Genomic DNA, 14751 nt, shown 5'->3' with positions numbered 1-14751 from the left:
CCCCTCGACAATAGTTGGGATGACCATATAGGGAAATTAAACAGAGAAATGGTTTATGGGCTTTCTAGCTCTAAAATTGGCTCAATAGCCCTAGCAGCCCATATCTACGTCAATATTAGAAAACTGGCTTGTTTAGTAGTAAAAAGTATAAGCCAAACTTCAAATGCTACTCGTCTCCTGAATGAGGATCCGGAACAACAAAGAAGGGCAATTTTGCAGAACATCCTGGCCATTGAATTTATGCTATTCAACATGGCCCATGGCTGTGAGGAGTTTTCAGGTTTTGTATTGCTTTAAACTCACTGACAATTCCTTGGCAACCTTTACCTACAAGTGCATTTACACAACCAGAGGAACTGCCACCAGGTCCCTCTAAACCAACTTCCAGGTGGTTGCGTTAAGAAATCAGGTCACACCATCCACCAACACTGTGGGCACTGCCACCGTCTCAACTGCAGACCTAACAGCACAATTGTTTTATTTAAATCAGGAAAGGTCAAAATTTAATGGCTCTCGTTGTATCAGTATGGAAAGACAACACAGGAAGTGTCAAGGAAACTGAAGCTTCTACCCACTCTACAATTTTCTCTCTCTGTGCCAATGGTGCTATCCCAGGCTGTCACTTTCCTGCCTCTTAGCCAGGTCTTATGCCAAAAATGATATTTCTAGAACAGATGGCAAATTAAATTTTACTTCAGTTACAAGGAATTATAAAATCAGCTCCAAATTAGAATTAATACATGGAGATCTCATTGAAAAGAAAATCCCAAACTGTTAACATTAGGCTGGGTTCAAGGATACTGAGTGCTTCCATGGAGATAAAGCATAGGCAGCACTAGAGTTAAGTGTCACCAACCTAGAATGGCACCAAACTCCCTAACTCTGGGTGACCTTCCCTAGCAGCCTCTGGAGGCAAGAGACCCTGTTGAAGGACAGTAGAGGTCACTTTCCTGGCTTTTGAACTATCTCCATCCAGCATGACTTTCTGGAAATGTCCTAACAGGAAGGACTGAGACCACTACAGAATACTGCCCAAAGGGGTATATCTGTGACTTTTCTCTAATGTGCTTTTCTCCAGGTGCCCCTCCTTACATGGAAGAAGTTCAGGGTCCCCAAGAGCAGAAGCTCCCTCTAACTGTAAACATCACCATCCCTCTCTCTGAGACTTCTCCTATGTCTCCCCTGACTGATGTAAACATCAGACTGAAGCAACATGGAAGGGAACTTGCATCATAAAAGGAGAAATATCACAGATTATGCTTTTCGTGTCTCACATTACAGGGCAGACAGGAGCTGGGCTCTTGAATATATTTTCTCTCTCTTTCGGGGGAATCTGGGTTTCTCTGTCTGAATCAGGAAAGCCACTACATATTTCACCCTGTCAGAGTGCTTTGAATTCTAATTCTTTTTTTAGAAAGAGGAAGGAGATTGATTCCACCCCATGAATTATGGATCTCCTGCTTCTGCTTCTGCTTCTGCTGGTGCCCCAACCACTCTCTGGGAAGCTGAGAATAAAGTGCCCACTGAATTTGGACCACCAGGATGGAGAAAAGCCATGGAGCTATTATAGGTCAGGAGATTTTCTCATTGGTATAGTCATCTCTCCATCAGAAGTAGCACCTGCAACATTACCTTTCAAAATGGCTCCTTCTAGTCAGATTAAGCTGTAAGTCATATGATGGAGTTTCATTCCCTCCATTTGCAGTTCTGACACTCTTCTTTTTTTCTTCTTGTTTTACTTGCTCTTATACTGCATTTGAATATAATTTTTTTACTCATTTTGAATGACAAAGCCTCTCCCTTTTGCCTTATTTTCTGAGAGTAGAAACATGAGGTAAATGAAACCTGAAAGAAGTTCACATTATTTTCCCCTCTCCGTTCAATCCTAAATCCATGACTGAAATACTGACTTTTCTTGAAAGTAATGATTGAAATGGTTCTGATTTCCTCTGCCCAACCATTTCCATGTTTTTATAACTGATTGATATGCAATGTCTGGTTTTTAAACGAATAGAAGAAAAATAATTGTATGTTTCTAATCTGTTAAACCGTTTTGAGGACTATCTCCATCTTAAAAACTAACATTATTGAAGGGTGATGGGTGACTATCATTTGATTCTGGTTTTGGATCAATATTGGATTATGTTTCAGCTAGTTTGTAGAGAAAAAAGATGATTAGATGGAGAAAAAGTATTTTGGTTGTTGCTGCTGTTGATGATGCTAATATTAACATGATCATGGTTTTACATTAGTTCATCTTATAGAAAGCAATTCATACTACTCATGATTTTCAATATTGAAGTTGTTAGCAAAAATCTGTGGCTCCTGCACAATCTCACACTTGGTTACAACGTCCATGACAACTATTATAACACCCTCGGTACTTCAGATGCCTTGCTGGACATGCTCTCTACTGGAGAAGCCAATGTTCCCAACTACAGCTGTGGAAGGAAGGACAAGCTTTTGGCTCTTGTTGACGGAGCTATCAGAGACAGCTCCATCCAGATGTCAACATTAGGAGGCACCTACAAAGTCCCACAGGTTTGTGTTTGTCCATCCCTTTCTGTAAAGTAAGTGGGTTGTTGGTGTGTAAGTGATAGATCCAACTGTGTCTTCTCTAGATAATTCAAGATTATTTTGAATAATAAAAACGATCAGTCTATACTTAGAAATGCACTTAACTCCCTTCCAAGAAATGGCACCAAATTAATAGTGTCCATCTTACTGCGAAAGCTTCTTTGTGCCAAACAGTCCATCTTTCTCTGTTTCAGAAAACTTTCATAAAATGTACATGCAGGGCTGCAGATCCCCACTAAGGTCTTTTTGTAGGAGGACTGTGCCCGCTGTAACATCACTAGCATCATCTTGGATGATGAAAGTTTCCTCAGGATCAGGGTTTTTAAGAACGGGTTCTGCTGCAAATAATCTTTTCACAATGGTGTTTGTAAGTGTTATAAATAAGAATTGGGATATACAGTCAGGAGGAAGCAAGGATCAAAAGAGACCTGCCTTTTTATGACATCATCCCAGTTTCTTGGAGGCTTCTGCTGCACACTTGTGAAGGTGAGGAGAGGTTCTGTGTTCAGTTAAATGATCCTCTGTATAATAGGAATGTGCAGTACTGATGGAAAAGTCACATTTTTTTTACACGTTCTAAGTTAAAATAATGATATCCTTAATCAAGGGACCTGGTGGCTTAGTGGGTTAGGACGCTGAGCTAGTCGATCAGTTCAGCAATTTGGTGGGTTGAATCCTGAGTGCCACATAACAGAGTGAGCACCTGTTACTCGTCCCAGCTTCTGCCAACCTAGCAGTTCGAAAGCACGAAAAAATGCAAGTAGAAAAATAGGGACCACTACGGTGGGAAGGTAACAGTGTTCTGTGTGCCTTTGGTGTCTAGTCATGCCAGCCACATGACCATGGAGACATTCTTGGAAAAGCACTGGCTCTTTGGCTTTGAAATGGAGATGAGCACTGGCCCCTAGAGTTGGAAACGACTAGCACGTATGTGCGGGGGAAACTTTACCTTTACCTTTTATTCATGAACAAATCTCAGATTTTTAAACAGAGTCCTACGGGATTACCTCTCCTAGTGATGATAAAATATATATGTATTATGAACCTTTAGGGGCCACTAGCATTAACCAACTATTTTATTAAAAATCTACAAATACAGTACATTAGGCAATATATCAACTATTTTTGCCATGAAATTCTTATGATCAAATTCTTCATAAAAGGTCTGAAGAGCAATATGGACTCTGGAGAGGATTTTCTAGAAGCTGAACAATTGAAGAAATATCCTGACTTGTGGGACCCTCCATTGAAAGATACTTTTATGCATATAAATAATATCTGCCATACCCATTTGGGTCAAAGATGGCAACCGTAATTCCTATATATAAAAAAGGGAATAAAAAGGACTCTAGCAATTCCAGGCCCATTTCTCTAAGAGATATTGTCACTAAAATATATGCAAATGTCCACCTGAAAAGAATTGATAGTAGGTGGATGAAAAGTTGATTCGTTTTTTTTATTAAAGAGTTTTACAAAAACAAAATTTTACAATATATCCCCAAATCCCTCCCACCCCAAACCCACCCCCCAAACCCACCCACCCCACAAGTTGATTCCTTGTAGAAGGACCAGCAGTCTTTGGGCAACTGTGATCCACTCTTGACAATTCTTTTGTCTTGAACCATGTAATTATAAAAATATCAGTCAGAGGAAATAATGGTTTGCTGCCTTTATAGCATTTGACACAGTAAACAAATAAATATTATGGAAAAAATTGACTGCCCTTCAAATGGAGCTCAGGCTGTTGACCCTGCTCAAAGCCCTTTCTACAAGCACTGACAGTGAGAACAATTAATCAGTGGAACGGCTTGCCTCATGAAGTTATGCATGCTCCAATAATGAAGATTTTCAAAAAGAGACTGTACATTCCTTTTCTCTGGATTGGTATAGGATCTCTTGCTATGGGAAGGGGGTTGGACTAGAAAACCTCCATGGTCCCTTTCATCCCATTTTTGTTCATTTGTTGGAGAGTGTGTTTGGAGCTAAATGGAGCCAAGAAAATTAGTATTGATAGGTATCAAAAGGTAAGACAAAGGTGTTGCCGATATGACATTTGGGTTGCCTGTGCTGTTAAGAAGACTTGGCTCCTAGTCTCATAATAATTATCTGATGATGATGATGATGATGATGATGATAATAATAATAATAATAATAATAATAATAATAATAATAATAATAATAATAATAATAATAAGAAGAAGAAGAAGAAGAAGAAGAAGAAGAAGAAGAAGAAGAAGAAGAAGAAGAAGAAGAAGAAGAAGAAGAAGAAGTTGGAAGGGACCTTGGAGGTCATCTAGTCCAACCCCCTGCTAAGGCAGGAAACCCTATACCATTTCAGACAAATGGCTGTCCAGTCTCTTCTTAAAAACTTCCAGTGTTGGAGCATTCACCGCTTCTGGAGGCAGGTTGTTCCACTGATTAATTGTTCTAACTGTCAGGAAATTTCTCCTTAGTTCTAGGTTGCTTCTCTCCTTGACTAGTTTCCATCCGTTGCTTCTTGTCCTGCCTTCAGGCGCTTTGGAGAATAGCTTGACTCCCTCTTCTTTGGGGCAGCCCCTGAGATATAGGAACTACACATACTCAATTCCAGCAACCGTTCCCTATATGTTTTGGCCTCCAGCCCCCTAATCATCTTATGGATGAGTCAAAATCAAAAGTTATGGTCTTTGGAAAATGACAGCATTGCCATATAGGGCTAATTGATGAGGAGGCAACAGAGCAAGTTCACACCTTTCCTTACCTGGGGGAACTTTTATCTGTGACTGGATCTCGCCTCCCTCAACATCAAAGGAGCTGATTTAGAAGGCACAAGTGAATGTACTGCTATTTTTTTTTTTAAAAAAAATCATAGTTATGCAGCTTCCTTAGACTGAATTATTGAATACAAAATTCCAATGTTACCATTATGCACTGATATTGAGCTGAACTTTGAGATTTAATTTATATCACTACTAGAATAAATGCAATGACATCATCTGAGAAGTATATAAGGACTTCAGCTGCTGCCCTCAGAGTAGAATTGGGAATTTATACAATTTATAAAATTGGAGGCATATAATGATGATGATGATGATGATGATGATGATATAAATAATAATAAAGTTATCTAGCCCAACCCCCTGCTCAGGCAGGAAACCCTATACCCGTGGTGGTGAACCTATGGCATGCCTAGCACAGGTGGCACACAGAGCCCTCTCTGTGGGAAGATGCACTGTCTGCCATTACCAGAATGCCATTACCATTACCCACCCAGTCTGCCATTACCACCACAGCCACACCCACCCAATGGGCCACACCCACCCGGCACCTGACGATATATAAGTGAGTTTTGAGTTGCAATTTGGGCACTCATTCTCTAAAAGGTTCACCATCTCTGCCCTATACCATTTCAGACAAATGGCTTCTAGTCTCTTCTTAAAAACCTCCAATGTTGGAGTATTCACAGCTTATGGAGGCAGGATGTTCCACTGATTCATTGTGCTAACTGTCTGGAAATTTTTCCTTATTTCTAGGTTGCTTCTGTCTTTTGCTAGATTCCATCTGTTGCTTCTTATCCTGCCTGCAGGTGCTTTGGAGGATAGCTTGATTCTCTCTTCTTGTGGCAGCCCCTGAAAAATTGGAACACTGCTATCGTGTCACCCCTCACTCTTCTCTTTGTTAAACTAATAAGAGTCTTCAAACGCTAGTAGAAGAGAGAAATTTCATTTAAAACATTCTGTCAGAACCCATATTCTCATGGGGCTCATTTCTTTCTTTAACTCAAACTCTGTTCTCTCTATACTTCTGGGTTCTGCCATGTTCCTGGACGGGACGGGGGAAAAGCACTGTGGGTTATTGCTTTATTTTCCTCTATTGTTACATTTTGCTGTTTCTGTATACTTCATCTGTGGACTGTCTCTCCCCTTGATGTCAGCTAGAAAAGGGGGGAGGAGAAAGGAATGCGCCTCCGGCAACTGGTTGATCTTCGCATTCAGAAGGGAAGGTGTGAATAGCCGACAAAACATCACTGCTACCCTGAGACAGCCCAGAGTTATCTACTCTTTCTCACAACGGACATAACACCTGGCAATTGGCCTATTTGAACTGACCGGATGTACTATAGGGTGGGGTTTGCTTGGGACACTTTTAACCTATTGATCTGAGCAGGAAACCCTCAGATCCTGTCTATTATCCCTGCTATGAGCTTCTCCTAATAAAAGTTCCTTTTGGAAGAAACTGCTTCCATGAGTTCTGCTTTCTTTGGATGAGGGTTTGAAGTGGGCCCTGACATTAGACAGGATCCGCAGTAATAGCCTGGAATGAAAACCCTTACCGGGGGACTTAGCAAACCATGTTGAACAATGGAATAGAGATGAACCTGCTGCAGGGAGGGAACCCTGCTGCAGGGCAGACGCGTGTAAACAATCCAGTTCCGGATCCTCAAGCTTTTCAGAAGAGGAAGAAGTGACAGAGTGCTGCCACAAGCCTAGCTGGTTGATGGGCATTGGAAAGAAGGATGACTGGGAGAAGAAAGCCAGGAAGGTGACACTCAGATGGGGCATTCATCAACCAGGCTGGAAGAAGGAGATGGAAAGATCTCAGTGAGGACAAGGAGGATCGCTTAGGGCATTCCAGCCAGCTGCTGGAACAGGCAATCGGCATGATGAAGATAGCCTTCAACTCCATGAAGGAGGAGAAAGCCAAATCCTACTGAGGCACCATCTGCCTGGGGTGCAGCAAGAAAGGAAGTTCGTTGCAGTCGCTGCTGCTGCAGCCACCCCATGTCGCGTGGAAGCTGCAGACAAAGAAAGGACATGACACAATGGAAAAAAGGGCATACTCCATCCAGATGTTCCCTCCACTAGACGTGAAATTCCATGGAGAGTCACAGTGCCTGGGATTCCTCCTAACCCATGTGCTAAAGTACAGCTGAGACATCCCCACTGACTGTGCCAGAATTCGTATCATGCAATCTGCCCTGAATGGCATCGCAGCAGACTGGGTTGTGGACCTGTATGACGCTGACACTCCAGAGCTACTGAATTTCAACCAATTCATGTTCTCTCTCAGGTGCAGGTTTGAGGACCCATTGGAAGATTGGAAGGCCCGAGACCAGATAAAGATGGTGAAGGAAGGCAGACAACCAGTGGACCCTGACCAGCAAACATATTGGCCAGAGGATATCTTGCTTAGCCATATTAAAGATTGTTTTAACTATGATGTCTATGATGTCTGCCTCCCTCGGGGGGATTCTCACTGGCTGAAAGATTGGTAAGTCCTAGCCAAGGAAACTGAGATCGACGTAGCCAAGAGGCAATGCAGAGGAGGAAGACTGTAGGGGAAATCACCACTGGAGCAAACCTGTGAGCCACAAAGCAGCCGTCAACCTCCAAAAGAACCACCGGGTGTTTCAAATGTGGCAAGGAAGGGCATCACGCTGCTGAATGCTGCTCTCACACCCTGACTGGAAAACCAGACCGGGCCCTGGCTGGAAAGTCCAGAAAGGCACCAGTGAAGCTGAAGAAGATGGTCATGAAAGGCACGGAGACCATTGAACTCCCTGGCTCAGCTCAGTGAAGAAAGGGAACTCCGGCCTACACGGCGGGAACGTCCAACTCATCTGATGACAACTCTGAGGATGAACCCCTGGTAAGTGGATTCATTGCGCCCCTCACCAGGGCAGTGATTTTGCTAGCCCTGACCATGCTCAAAGTTAGGGCATTAATTGACTCCAGGTGCACCCGCTGTCTTATCAGCCCAACCCTAGTGAGGAATTTAGGAATACTGGTGAGGAGGCTGAAGAAACTGATTTTGTTCAGTCAATTAGATGGGAGGGTGGATGTCTGCCACCCTAGCAACGCTACCGCTTCAACTCTCCCTGGGGGAACCACATAGAGACTATAACTCTTGTGGTAACCCCTGGCAATGGAGTGTCCCATAATCTTAGGCATGGTGTGGCTAGCCAAATGGAACCCATGGGTGGACTGGAGAATGGCAGAAATTAGGTTTTCAAAAGGAGAATCAACCAAGGCAACAGCCCAACCCCAAGCAGAAGGAAATACCATGGCTCCACTAAATATCTAGTGGCATGGAATCACCTCACATCCTCCAAAAATGAGAGGAGAAAGGAATGCACCTCCGGCAACTGGTTTATCTCTGGGAAGGTGTGAAGAGCTGACAAAACATCGCTGCAAGCCTGAGACAGCCCGGCGTTATCTACTCTTTCCCACAATGGACCAATCACCTGGCAATTGGCCATTTGAACTGACAGGATGAACTATGGGGTGGGATTTGCTTGGGACACTTTTAACCTATTGATCTGAGTGGGAAACCCTCAGATCCTGTCTATTATGCCTGCTATCAGCTTCTCCTAATAAAAGTTCCTTTTGGAAGAAACTGCTTCCACGAATTCTGCTTTCTTGGGATGAGGTTTTGAAGTGGGCCCTGATACATTCTTGATTTTATATTAGGAACTATCATCTCCCTGTCTTTTTTGCCACTTGAGAAAAACCTAAAAAAATGCTGCACAAAGAATCCAAGATGGTCAAAAAAGAGAAAAGTAAAGCCCTCTTCAGTGAGGTTGGCACACTGAAAGGAATCAGCTGCTACAAATGTAGCTTCCAAGTATTGAGTTAAATCTTCCAAACTCCTTACAATGAACATACTTGTATTTATGGAGCTCCAGAAATAGAAGATGTAATAGATCTATTATTTTAAATGATAATTATTTAAGAAAGAGGGAGATCAATACCTTGGATTGCACTTTAGAGGAACAATCTATTGGGATCCTAATATTTGAAAAAAATGTATGTGTGCTCAGAATTCAAAAATTATATATAATAAAGCCCTTTTCGAAAGGAAATTGTGGTCTGATTGTGGTAAATTCTGAGGTTATAAAGAAATACTATTTTCATTCTTTATGCTTATTCTATTTTACCTTTTTTCTAAATTCTGTTTTTCAATGCAATCTTGTTAATTTTCTGTATATTATATTCTGTATCGTGATATGGCCTAATGACTAATCAAGAGGAAATGTTCTAATATGTGCATGAGGAAAAAGTTGGATTAATTAAAAGCTAAAAATTGGGACTTCATAGGATGCCAAATATAACACAGAGTTCTTCATTGTTTTTTCAGGTCAGTGGGAGAATTGCTTCAGAAGCTCTGAGTGATAAAATTCAATTCCCTTTTTTCCATCTGATGCTCCCCAAAGAAGGGTTCCAGTACCCAGGAATTGTCCAAATTCTCCTCCATTTTGGATGGACTCTGATTGGTCTCTTTGCTCCAGACACTGAGAAGGGAGAGAATTTCATGAGGACTTTTACTCCCATGCTTGTCAAGAATAGAATTTGTGTTGTTATATCACAACTATTCTCAAAGACTGGACATACCCCATTCCTCAGGGATGCCCTCTCTAAGTGGAGACAAGTCAACATCTTTGTTCACTTCATAGAATTTGATTCCCTTTTGGACAGAATTCTTCCCTTCCATTCAGCACTTGAAGGTTTGCCAGGACCCATTGAAGGGAAAGTCTGGATCATGACGATGGTTGGAGGATATTTTATGAAAAAGGAGAGGTGTCTCAAGCATGTTCATAGTATTTGGAGCTTTCCCTTTCAGTGGAAAAAGAGTTGGAAAAACGATAATGCCTATAGATCACTTTTCTTTGTGGAACCTGAATTTCAAGCTGAGTATTTTCACTGTTCTGTTTCAAAACATACCATTTCTGTCAAAGGCCGGAGAAGATGCACCCAGAAAGCACCACTGGAGATCCAAGAGAAAAAGAATAGGATAAAGATCCCAAATCCAGCCATTACTTATAGCATCATTAAGATTCTGGTCCATGCCTTAAGTGCTGCATCCAAACCCCAGGGGAGAAGAAAGAAGGGTGAAGAGAAGTTGGGGGCTCCAAGGCTGCAGCCATGGAAGGTATGGGGTCCCAACAATGATCTATCAAACAAACTTTTCAGGGTCTTTTGTGCTCTCTGGGCTTGGTGGTTTAAGATCTTAAGCTTCTGTACAGCATATTCTACTTATCAGAAGAGTGCTGCACCCTCCCTTCAACAACCAAGACCTTTTATATATTCGAAAAAAAACTTCCCAGACTTTTTCTGATTTTATGCTCCTGTAAACTTGGACAAGAAACAACGGTTGGAAACTGTATCAAAGAGAGAAGCAACCTGGAAAAGGAGAAACTTCCTAACATTGAGGACAATTAATCAGTGAAACACCTTGCCTTCAGAAATCGTGGGCACTCCATTATGGGAGATTTCTAAGAAGAGACTAGAAAGTCACTTGTCTGAGATGGTATAGGTTCTCTGGCTTGAGCAGAGGGCTGGACTAGAAGACCTCCAAGGTCCCTTCCAGCTTCTATTCTATTCTATTCTATTCTATTCTATTCTATTCTATTCTATTCTATTCTATTCTATTCTATTCTATTCTATTCTATTCTATTCTATTCTATTCTATTTCTATTCTATTCTATTCTATTCTATTCTATTCCTTATTCTATTCTATTCTATTCTATTCTATTCTATTCTATTCTATTCCTTATTCTATTCTATTCTATTCTATTCTATTCTGTTCTGTTCTGTTCTGTTCTGTTCTGTTCTGTTCTGTTCTGTTCTGTTCCAACATGGCTCTTCTGCTTCATTTCTTTCCTCAAGGCTTAAAGCAGCTCCTTTGATCTTTTCCTCCCCTTCTTTGTCCGTGACTAAAGCTGATGAAATTTTTGTCCTTGACTAAATTTTGTGTAGTGTCTTCTCCAAGTGTGTTGCCTGCAAAAGGACCTGGTATTATTACACTGGATCATTAATGACATTATCAACAAATTAATAATTATCATAACATTAACTTATTACTACTACTTTATTATAATCAGTAACCATTCTACGCATAGTGTCACCAACCTAGAATGGCACTGTAATTCTTTACATATATACAATCGTGTATTAAGTCCTGGATGCTAACAATTAGTTAGTTTCTTATTGAATTTTACGCATGCACTTCTCTCTAACACAAAATCATATTTTTATTTTCTGGAAGCTGAAAGGCCCTGCCTCAGCTGAATCTCTCAGGAAAAGCAGAACTCTTGAAACTGGCATCGTTTCAAAAGGAACTTTTATTGAGAGTCAATGACAGCAAGAGAAGACAGGCAGAATCTGAAGTTCTCCAGTGAAATTGTTAGGCTAAACACCATTGTTCAAAACCCCTCCTGACTGCCCAGTCTATAGGAGCCAATCCAGAGGTGCAAAGGGGTTGTGAGAACTCCAGAGGGAAACTGGGGTAAGATGTTCCCAGGCATCTCTTCCTTGGTGAGGTGAGGCAGATGACCTCAGGCAGCAGAACTGACGCAAGAAAGCAAAGCTAAACACATCACAGGAGAGCTCCAAAGGTCCCCCCTCCCATCAGGGTGGCAGCAGCCTGACAAGGATTTACAGGGACCTGAGAGGAAGTTGGGAATTTTGAAAGGAGACCAAAATAAGTTTCTCCAAGTGTTATTGTAATTTTTCCATTACAAAACCATAATTTATCTATTTCCTTTTTTAATGAAAATATAGAAAAAAGCAATGACCAAGGTCTAATTGTTTTCATAACTCCCCAATTTCATGAGTAATATTAATATTTGTGTACAATTTTTGAGACAGTTGTATCCACTTAATTATCTCATACCATCCAGCACTCAATAGAATAGATCCCCATTCATCATATCAGGAAGCTTTTTGCTAATTCTTTCCTAAAAAACAACTTATACCAGCAGCATTTTACACAATCTGTTAAGGAAGTATAACAATATGTGTGAATGAGTTTGGAGGACCAGAGAAAGTGATGCAGGGAAGGATCAGATGGGGCAATCCAGAGCTGCATAATAGGCAGATAAATAAACTCAGAAAAAGTCCTCCCTAAATTTTTTGACTGTCAAAAGAGATGGTGAAAGATTTGTGCTTCCACACTGCAAGATTTTGTTAATGTAGCCTTACAATAAAGTGGAATTATTTCATCTGGTCATTTTTCCTATCTCCTCTACCTGAATGAAGATTAGCCTTACAATTTTCTTTTTAACAAATCCTTGCTTTCTTATAATCACCCTATTGTTTGCAAGGAGTTTATGAATATTCTCATTATTTGTGTATTTTGTTTACTTGAAAGCTGACCTTTGCTAGATTTTTAAATATGATTGACAATTTTTGTCAATTACATTTTGTCAATATGCATTTTATCATTATACTATATGATTTAGAAATATTGCTGAATCTTTGTACTTCAGTTTTGAAGATAATGGTAATACTTGTTCTCCCAACTCACAATATTTGCAAGTCAAACAACTATAGAAGAAAGATTCAAATGTAAAAAGTGATAAGAGAAAAGAAACCAAGATTTCTGCTTTTAAATTCCTGGATGTTTCCATTCTAGTTCCATCCATTTCTAAAGAAGAGGGAATTGTACAATCTTTCCCTGCTGAAAGTCTACTTGGATCAGAATGGAGACGTAGCAGCAGACCTGCAGATCTTGAGTAGGGTGGTTCTCCCAAAGGAGGATCCCATCAACAAGCAATTGGGGAGTTTTGAAAGACAAAGACTTACAATCAATCAACATGCTTTGTCACAGTTAAAGTTGCTCAACAAGGTGGGGAAAATAATGATGTCTTCTTTTTTTCCAAAGCTGTTTCAAGTGGGCTATACCCAGTCAAAAAAAGTGGTTAACCTTCACTGAGAATTGAATGTGTGGAGTAAAACCTCTATAATTTTCTTAGGCAGATAAGCATGCTTCAGTTCTGGTGTGTGTGTGTGTGTGTGTGTGTGTGTGTCTTGGCGTATTCGGGTCTTTTCCCATGTAGGATTGAGGGTGTCTTGGCAACATTTCGACGAGGTCCCACTCGTCATTTTCAGGCTGGTGTCTTTGGTTTTGTGCTTGTGCAAGTGAAGCGTGATCGGAGCTGCCGTCTCTCAATCCTACATGGGAAAAAGACCCGAACCTGGGCTGATTATATATTAGGCAGTTGTTTTAACTTCCTAAGCCACAGGTTCTTTCTCTCTTTTATTAGCTGCCTAATAATCAGCCCAGGTTCGAATCTCACATAAAGGGTATGACTGACTGATGAGAACATAAGAAGTTCGAAATGATCATCTCAGCCTCCCAAATTCTTTACTAGCAATTTGAATAATTTACACACACACACACACACACACACACACACACACACACATATATATATATATATATATATATATATATATATATATATATATATATATATATATATATATATATATTAAATGTTTGTTAAGTATTTAGAATGCACTTGCTTAAGTCCCAAACACGGGACAAATCTTATTTCCTGTTTCAGCCTAACCCAAGGCCATCCACAGGCAGTAGCCACAGCAGCGGCAGCTCATATTTGTGTAAATTTTTTGGCTTGCTAACAAAGAATAATGGGAGACAGATATGATCATTTCAAATAAGTTTGAAATGATCATATCTGTCACCCTTTATTCTTTGTTAGCAAGCCAAAAAATTTACACACACACACACAAACACACACACACGCACAAACATATATATGATTCATATATGTATATGATTCCCCTTAATCCTCAAAAGACATTTTTTAAGTTCCGTCTTTACAAATCCCCACCACCAAAAGAGTCTAATCTAGGTCTTTAAATCTAACTCTCGCCTTCTTTTTGTGCCAATCAGATTTCCATCTTAGTGCTTTTAAGTTCTCCAATGTGTCTCCCTTTCTTCTTCCACCTCTTATTTGAATCCACAGAGAGCATCCAAATGACAGTTTTGCCAAGCTAATCTCCCCTTTATAATCAATGAAGTATTGCTTTAATAGCTCAGTTTTTGATGTTTGCTGTGATATGATTGTCATAAATTCAGTCTGGTCTTTATCTTGTTCCATTTCCATCTGTGGTAGGTAGTACGTAGTAGCTAATGTTGTTATCATTTGATTGGGTGAATCCTAAACATACTGTATTTGGAGGCCTTTGATCTCTTAATGTTGCTTTCTTTGGGTATTGTTTTTTGAATTGTAAGTTTTGTAGTTAAAGTTGGAATTTGGACTTCAAGGTTCTCTGTAGACTGTGTTTATTGCTCTTTGAAGTCTCCTATTTTAGTATTGATTTCCACTTCTGCTTGTTTTTGGGTTGTCAGTTCATCATTTAAGGTCAAAGTTTGGTTTGGTGGCTTTGA

This window comes from Vipera ursinii (assembly GCF_947247035.1).
Source record: "Vipera ursinii genome assembly, chromosome: 2".
Lineage (NCBI taxonomy): Eukaryota > Metazoa > Chordata > Lepidosauria > Squamata > Viperidae > Vipera > Vipera ursinii.
The sequence above is the reverse complement of the archived record's forward strand: the minus strand, read 5'-3'. Positions refer to the sequence as shown.